Source organism: Salarias fasciatus, chromosome 10 (assembly GCF_902148845.1).
Source record: "Salarias fasciatus chromosome 10, fSalaFa1.1, whole genome shotgun sequence".
NCBI classification, from domain to species: domain Eukaryota; kingdom Metazoa; phylum Chordata; class Actinopteri; order Blenniiformes; family Blenniidae; genus Salarias; species Salarias fasciatus.
The window spans coordinates 4,506,373-4,515,376 of record NC_043754.1 but is presented as its reverse complement, the minus strand read 5'-3'; the positions used below and the strand labels follow the sequence as shown (position 1 = coordinate 4,515,376).

Below are 9,004 nucleotides of genomic sequence, written 5' to 3'. Positions count from 1 at the left end.
GCCGCAGAGCAGCGCTGTGAACTATTTCTGATTCGGCCATTTATAACTGAAAAGTATACCTTCGGGTTAGCCGCAGGCGTGTTTTCTCTGAGCCCTCCCCGACGCTGCTCGCTGTCCGTTATGTGCGGCCTGCTGACATCCCGGCGCTTCTACAGCGCTTTTCATCCTCTGCTGCTGCAGCAGGAGTCTCATCCAGACTGCTTTTCTTTGGCTACGCCTGATATCTGCGAGGAAACTCCTGATAGGATCCATCCAAACCATTGTTACAGGAGAAGAACAATATTGCTGGCTGGCGTCGGCGCGCTCGGCTTATCTCATCCTTCCCCCGTCCTGCTGCTGGGGACCGGATGCGTACCGGTCTGCGTCGGCTGCAGGGAGGGAGGAAGGGCTGCCTCAGTTTCTGCAGCGGAGTTATATGTGGACAGACAGAAGAAATACAGACAGCAAGATTCAGTCAATTAAATGAGCTGCAAATACATCCTAGTGGTCACATCTGGTACTGCAGTCACAGCATATTGTTAAACAAAACGAAGCGACTCATATTGTAATTAACTTCATCTTTCAAGGTAGTTCGTCTCAGCAGTTAAAACAGGTCACAGTATTTTATGTTACATTTATCTGTTTTGATAATGAAAGAAGTTTTTAACGTTTCTTCAAGGAAACTGTTGGAAAGAAAAAAACACTTAAATGGATGTGAAGAAGAAAACAGACTGTTATTATGTGGGAGAATGAATGACTTGACAGCTATTTGAGTTCAAGAAAACCAATATTCTGATATATATCATTAAAAAAGGAATCAAAAAACAGAAAAAAAAAAAAAACAACCTTCTGGGCTTCAATAATTCCTCAGATTTGCTACCGGTTCCCAATCAGAAGCTGGAAGTTTTGCACGTTCATTTTAAGGATGGAGCCAACAATAACGAAGCGCGGAGGGCGAACGCAAAATATTTCCAGAGCACAGCAATCTGTAAAAAAACACAGCCGCGTTCGTCCCCGGAGGGTTGGATGATTACACAGATTAAAGTCAGACTATCAGACATCTTATAGCCAAAACGACAATAACATAATAACACCTTAAAAGGAGCCGTTATGTGCTTTTCCTGAGCCGAGCCGCGACGATATTGTCTAATATGTCTTTCTTCAGATCGCCGTGGGCTTTGATCGTGTGTCTGATTTCAGCGTTAAACCGGTAATGAGCGTAATGTTAATGGCGTAATACCGGCGCAGGAGGCCGGGTATCCATTTCAAGGGTCGTAGATGTCTTCAGGTCCACCGACACACACACACACACACACACACACACACACACACACCCTGACAGCTGTGTGCGCCTCATGGAAATGTGAAAACACATCGATTGCTCAACGTATGGAAAAACAAATGGCGCTGGTCGGAGTTAATGACGGTTTGGAGGCTGCTGGTGGTTTGGGGTTTGCAGGTTGTGGGTGTGTGTGAGGACGCTCTGGCAGCAGCTCCCGCCACCTTCTTTCCTTACTGCGTTCGCTCTCCATCACACTCTCTGCTTCATTTTATTCCATTTATTTCTTCTTTTTTTTTTCACCCGTCGAGCGAGCGGCCCCGGCTCCCGCCGGAGCCTCCGATGTGTCTGACATTCACTCAACATTAGCAGCTTATGAGGAACCGGCGGCCAAACCGAAGCATTCTGGGAAAGATTAGAAGAATCACGGCGAGCCGGGTGTTTGGCACGGAGCTGAAGCGAAAAACTCCCACGGTAGAAAATGTACACATTTTGATGTAGATCAGCGGTGTCAAACATGAGGCCTGTGGGCCAAAATCCGTCCCACAACACTGAGACCCGGACATTTTTTGGACATTTCACTGTATTCTACAACAGAAGGTTTCATTAAAATTGGTTTTATGTTGAGATTATTGTCATTTTCAATCGTAATTCTTTGGTTTTTGTAAAAATAAAGACTTTTTTCAGTAAATATCATGTGCACCACAAAAAGAAAAACTTTAAAGAGACTGATTAGAAACAACAGTTTAGTCTCTATGAAGAGAAATAAAATCGGAAAGCTTTATTTTTCTCAAACAGCGGTGGAATTTCCTGATCATTTCCAGAAAAATCTGATTCCAGCTGTTTCCAGGGGATGTTTATCCTCCGTTCGAACCTGAAACAGATCTGAAGACGTCGCCTCTCTCGCCGCTCAGGATCCTCGTGTCACACAGCTGCAGAATAACTTTCAATATCGTCTCTCTTCCACTTCACCCTGACGAAAACCTGCTCTTCCCTATTTATACCAGAATATTAATAGGCCCTGAATAGCAACATTTGTTTGGGTTCCTCTCCAGAGGAAGTCGGTCGGAGAAGGTCAGCGCGGTTTGGGCTGTTTGTCAGTGCGGCTGCAGAGCCGGAGCCCTGGAACACATTTCTGGAAGGTTCTTCAAAACAGAGGCCTGCCATGTTTCTTCCCCCCGGTGAAGACGTCGACCGCGAGGCCCTCTAGAATAACACCGAATGCCTGCAGCGAAAATAATCCTCCTCCGTATCGCACAATGGGGGAGTATGTGGACTCTGTCTCCGGCGCGGCTCTGAAAAATGTACGGATTGATAAGAGCGCGGCGTTTCTTTATCATAGAAAACAAGAGCGCAGGTTTTGGTGATCCATCTGGGGCCTGACAGTCCGGCTCGGCGCTGCATTCATCATGAAAACACACTCAGGGCTCATCTTCACGCTGCTCTTCCCAAGTCTATGAAAATGTAACCAAAGAGTTTTTATCTGATTGTTTTTCTTTATGGACTGAAAAAAATTTCAGGCAAAAAAAAAAATCAGATTTGTGCCTCGAAATCTCAGTATAATGTTAAAATTAATGTTTAGGTATAATTTAAATATCTTAAGTTCAGGCTAAAAGTCACCTTTAAAAAGAAATGTGTCAAAAACCTTCTTTAAACCATCAAACAAGACATGAAAATGGAGGCAGAACAAGTGGAAGAATCCATCTTGTTTTGGTTTTTCACTAAAATAAACAGTTTTTTACTCTCATTGATCCTCATAAGCGCCTTTACAGACAGACTGTAATCACAGTGTGAGGTACTTGGCGGGAAAAAGTGTGTCAAAGCTTGAAAATAAGCAAGAGGCTGAATGTTTTCCAGGACTGTTTCTGTTGTCTGACTGCAGTGAACACAGCAGCCTCCGTGTAAATTATAGATCCTGTAAATTTACAAGAAGAAATCGAGTTTCCGCTCGGCTGCCAGAAACCCCGAGCAGATCAGAAGATTTACTCCACTTTCATGGTGGCACATAAATCAGAGTGGAACCACATTGTTTGGGTTTCACACAGGGAGGAGAAGCTGAGCAGCTAAACAGACACTTCGCCGGCGCTGCTTTTACTGCCGGAGCTGTCGCTCACAGCCGGCAGCCGGAGCCTCCGACCGTCAGCTTCAACTGCATGAAGCTTCAGATCAAACTCCATCCCTTCATCTCCTGACCCGACGTGGCCCGTGCCCGGCTGGCGGACCGCGCGAGGCCGTCTGGAGGCCGTCTGGAGGCTTCTGGAGGAGGCCTGTTCCTGCAGTTAACGCGGAGACGGGAAGTGACCAGGAGGTCCGGCGTTCGGACCGAGCTTCTCATCAGAGTCACAGAACTGTGTTCTGAAGGAAATCCAGTCAGGCCGATATCGGGGGGAAAAGCAGCTGATGCCGGGCGAGTCGGCGGATCTGTCGGCTACAAGTCGACACCTGAGGTCACTCCGAGGCGGCGTTGACCTGAGCGCCGCTCCGGCTGGCAGCAGGAGCCGTCATAAAGTCCTGAGAGTGTGTGAGACGTTCAGCAGAGGGATTTCTGCCCCGGTTAAACCGAAATGAAGGCAATGAGAGAGTAATGAGTCGGGAAACCAAACGCTCGGTTTCTGGAAATTTGCTGGGAGATTTACTGTTATGAAAGCGGAGTGATTCATCTGGAATGTTCTCTGTAAAGTGTTTCCTCCTCGACGTGTATACAGAATAGTTTGTGGCCAAAAGGGACTTTTGTTTTCTTCACAGATAACGAATTGTTTCCAACATTTTTCTCTTTCCGCGTGTTCATTAAAGTGAAGAGAACTGGGGCCGAGCTGGACGCGAAGCGGGTCGGCGGGAGGCCGGGCTCGGCGGGAGACGAGCAGTGGCATCGATTAGCAGCGTGTTCGGAGCTCGGCTGCTCGTCCGGTCTGTCTTCAGGAACCAGGATCAAGGACGTTTCACAGCGAATCCAAATCAGCTGCGACACGGTGGTGAAGGTGGGACGTAAAGCAGGAAAAGGTCAGAGGTCACTCTGCTGGTGTCGAGTCTGACACACAGTGTTTGTTCAGTATTGGTTCTGTGGTTTCCACTCTCCGCCGACTCTCAAGCTTGTTTCGGTTGTAATTAAAGTTTTTTGTGGAGCTGAAAACGGACTAACCGGAGCCAGAGTGTGACACCCGTTTGTGTGTGAATGTCTTCCTGAAGAAAACGGACGGCGTGGATGAAAGAAGTGAGCAAATAAATGAAGATGAAAGCAGCAGAACCGCAGCAGAAACACAGAAAGGGACAAACACTCAGAATGCTACATTTCCAGGAGTTTCAAAATAGCAATAAATGAACAGTTTGTAACCAACGGCTTAACGTAACAATAGACTGAATAAACCGATCTCCTGAGGCTCAGTTCGGATTTCCTTCAGTTGTTCGGTTCAGAACTCGGCACGTCATGTTCAGCCGGATTTTATTTGACCTGAACCGAACGGAAATGGAGCCGAGGAGCTGAAACCTCAAATATAATCCATTATTCTTCCCATAATGGGGAAATTTACCAGTGACTCAGTGTATCGACCACTTATTTGTTCCGAGATGGAAACAATCAAACACATGCATGTTTTGGCCAAAACAATCACTTTAGTATTAATCTCATAAACTCCACTGGTTTTAAACCGTCGCTTTCCTCTGATATGTTCTCAATAAACAGATCTTAAATGTGTTTTTTCCTTCAGCTGAGTTTGACGAGGGTGTTAAGCGTTCAGCCCTGTTTCTAAGGTTTCATCACCGGCAGGTTTTACTGTTCCCCGATCGGTCGCTGAACTCTTGAAAGAGGTTTCGGTCCAAGGTGAAATTCCAGCGGCGCTCCCACACCGACTCGAATCACTGAAGTGTGTTTCCACACCGAGCTGAGAGGAAGACCAGAGCCCGTTTGTCAGGAATTAGCCTGACAAGTGGATGAACGCTGAAAACCTGACCACCGGATTCGCGTCTCGGATGTAGCTTTGGAGGAGCGGCGGCGGCGGCGGTGTCCATGAACACGGATTTCACACTTGGCGACGGTGTGTGCGAGCTGGTTTTGGACGGAGTGAGGGGAAAAGCATTTGGTGGCTTTGTTCTGGGCCGAGCAGCCAGCGGCTCCAGGCGTGTCGGAGCCGGCGGTGCGGCCGGCGGGGCGCTCTTCCTGTTCCACAGATTAAAGCTAGCAGCGAGCGACGCGGCGAACGGGCTTCAGGAAAATCCCCCGGCGGGACCGTCCTACCTGCTGGGTGGGTTTCTCATTCCCGGAGGAACCCGTCGCTGGAAACCTCACCTCCGCTGCCTCACGGACACGTTTTCATTCCCCTTCCCCTCTTTTCTCACTTCCTCTCCCTGCAGTCGCTGCTCTGGCCGGGAGACAATGAACATCAGATGTGCGTAATAGGCGGCGAGATCTAAAGGCCCGGATTCACCTGTGATGTGGAAGACGAGGCAATTACACACATGACAGGCTAATTAGCCGGCGACTCAATTCACCAACCTTGGGAGATTTCCGTATAAAACAGCAGAGCTTCTCGGTGACAGTGGCCATGTGTGTCCCATTATCAGATGAGCTGAGCAGGATCTACTTTCCCAGGCTTCTAACGTTGGCGTCGTTCAAAAAAAACGCTTGAGACGACAGAAGAAGACAATTGAAACTTCATTTGATGAATCGACGGCGCAGGAGCCGCCTGAGCCCGAATCATAAACCTGCTCTAACGTGGCTTCAACGCCGCCGACGGTGCGTCCAAAACAATGTGAATGAAAACATCCTCCTTTAAAGTCGGCCCTGTGTGTTACTGACACATGTTCACACGGCCATGTGTTTCCAATAGAGGGGGGAACAGGAAAGCACGCAGTCACGAAGAAGACGCAGATGTGGTACGAAGGACGCCGCGACTTGCGTGTGATTCGTGTCAAAATATTACAAAGCTGTCTGTAAAAACGTCCACTTCGAGCTCTTAAATTAGGAGCCAGCAGGACTCGAAATGAGCAAGAACTGCTCAGCGGATTTATTGAAGGACCCAATGACAGCTGAGGGGGTTTCTTAAAGAACGAAGAACATTTAGCCAAGATGACTCGGTCTGTCTCTGGTTTCCACTGGAACAGTTTGAAATATTAAAATTTCATGTGGTATCATTGGGAAGTTTCTTAGCTCAGTTATTTCACTGTGCATTCATGAGGACGTGACTCTATGAATGAACTGGGTTACGATGGTTCAGAATGGATGTATTGTGTGATTTTCTGTCTCTTTCTGTCCTCCCGTCATCCACAGTCAGCTGGGAAACTGGCAACACAAGTTCATGTTTCCTCAAAATCAAGTGTCATCAAAAACCAAGATGAAACATAAAACAGATGAACAACTTGACAGTATTAATTGTGAACTAGATTCATAAAGTTTAAATGTATGTAATGAATCAAGGCTCAAATATGCTCGATACCTCAGACCTTCTGTCTTGTCTTCTGCAGTGAACAGAGCATTACCACTGGTGACCTGTGGGGGCAGTGTTGCGACCAGTGGAAGCAACAAAGAAAACAAAAGTGAAATAAGACGAATTCCAATCCGGTGCCTTGGTCTGAATTCATCAGGCATGAAGGACTCAACAAAGAAAGAACAGATATTAAAGTTCAGTAAGTCATTAAAACTACGTCTTCATGCTAAATTCAAAACATAAGTTCCATTTCCTGATAACAGGCTGGATTCAAACTTGACATTAAAACTCTTTAAAACTACAGCTGGATAGAACAGTCGTCTCCCTGGACCTAAATTCGCTGTGACTTGGTCAGCTGAAGCTGAAACTGTCTCCCAATAAGACTTCAATATGTGCAAACACCGAGCAGACACACTCGTGGTCTTCCTCGTCTCGGATGTCACGCTGCGGTATGTAATCCCTGGTAGCAGCTCAGCGGGACGCCGGGGATGTTTGAGGAGGCCGATGCTCAGCCGGGGCTGCAGTCACGAGATCAGGACCATGAATCAGTGCGCGCACACACACACACACACACACATTCACACACTCAGTCACTCCCAGGAATCAGAGTAGAAATGTTATCCACTGAAGAGCATGTCCTTCTAAACATGTCCTCCATACGCAGCACAATGGCTACTGTACAAAAGCAGGAGCGTAAATCTAATCTCCCCTCTGAGCTGCGATCGGCCTTTTCCCCATTGTGTCCCGTCGATATCGCTGCAGGGAGACGCAGGCTTTGTGCGTTCGGGGACGATTCCCCTCTCTATCTGTGTGTCAGGTGTCAGTTACGTCACTCGGGCGAGCAGCAGTCCCGGTCCGAGCGCCGTGACGTCAGTCCCCGGCCGGCGGTTCTCATTTCGCCGGGTCCACAATAAACCCGTCAAGGTCACGGCGATATTATTCTTCACCCGGAATCTGGCGCTCACAAACCTCCAATCTCAATATTGATGTTGCGGCAGTGAAATCAGCTGGAGCCGCTGCAGTTTCATTAAAGCCGAGCAGCCGGAGCATGTGGGGGGAATAAGTCAGCCCCATAAAAGTCAAGCTCCGGCGGACGGCTGGGAAAGAGTCGGCGTCGTGTTTTCAGAAGGAAAAACTCCGGGGGTGACGGTGTGCAGAGCGGAGAGGCGGCTGGGACCGGGTCCAGGCCCGTTTCTGGGTCCATCAGGGCTGCTGCAGGCCCCAGGGGGCCTGTAACGCCGTCCCCAGACTCCCCTACAGAAACTAATCCGGCCATAAAGACGCAGAATGAAAAGTGCTCCATGTTTCTGGGACCATTTTAAAACCGCAGAGTAGAAATCTGCGTGAGAGCGACACCTGATTCCTGCTCCGGAACGAACACACACGTTTAATCCAGGTTATTCTGAACCGGGTCTGTTAAAGTCTGCTGATCATTTGGTTTGAACCAGATTCAGGCTTCATTTTTATAGTGTACTTAATAAAGGTTTTCAGTTTTTGAAGTTTAATTTTTAAGGATCGTTTGGTTTTGGATAATTTGGAGGTTTTAAAGTAAAGTTTGTTTCTATGTTAGGTTTCTTAGGTTTTTGTCAGGTGAAGTTTAAGCATGATTTTAGTATTTTTAAGGGTATTTTTGGTACAGTTTAATTTTACTAAGTTATATTCATTTAAAAAATAAAATTTTTTGTTTATTTTCGGTGTTAAAGATCAAAGCAAGGCATTTTCCAGTGAAAACGGAAAACTTTCAGAAGTTTTGGCCGTCTGTTCGCATGACGACAAACTATCATTTTTCCATGTGCATGTCCATGATTCCTGTGGTTTAATGTTTGTAGTGTATTGTTCTTGGTGAGTGTGTGTGTGTGTGTGTGTGTGTGTGTGTGTGTGTGTGTGTGTGTGTGTGTGTGTGTGTGTGTGTAGTTTCATTACAACAAACAGCCTCCACCAGTGTGTCCTTGATCCGTTATTTGTGCACAGATCCATTGATTCCAACTGACATTTTGCCAATATAAATGTGGCTTCAGTGTTCACTCCCTCTTACCCAATACGTCAGCTGATTAAAGATCCATTATTTGCTCAGCGCAGTCTGCAGGTGGCACCCATCACCGCTGTCTGCACGCGGCGTTCCACGATGTTCTCCGGGATGCCGCTCGCTACGCTGCAGGAACGACTGAACTCGATCCTCGTTGTGGGATTCTTCTCTGTCGTTGGTACAAATATCCAGAATGTCTGTAAACTCCGGTCTTGACAGTTTGCATGTTTTAGGAGGTGTTCCTTTACAGGAGCAGCCGTGCTGACACATCCATGCAGCGGGGAGGACCAATCAGGGTGT

At 47.4% G+C, this 9,004-nt stretch overlaps 1 protein-coding gene across 1 annotated transcript in view; it reads right to left on the bottom strand.

The window, feature by feature from the left end:
* Positions 1-2,241: 2,241 nt before the first annotated feature.
* Positions 2,242-9,004, bottom strand: part of uvrag (UV radiation resistance associated gene) — a 103,880-nt gene continuing 97,117 nt past the window's right edge. The window contains exon 16 of the mRNA XM_030101619.1: positions 2,242-2,252. The gene's annotated coding sequence lies outside the window, so the exon portion shown is untranslated. The remainder of the gene's footprint in view (positions 2,253-9,004) is intronic.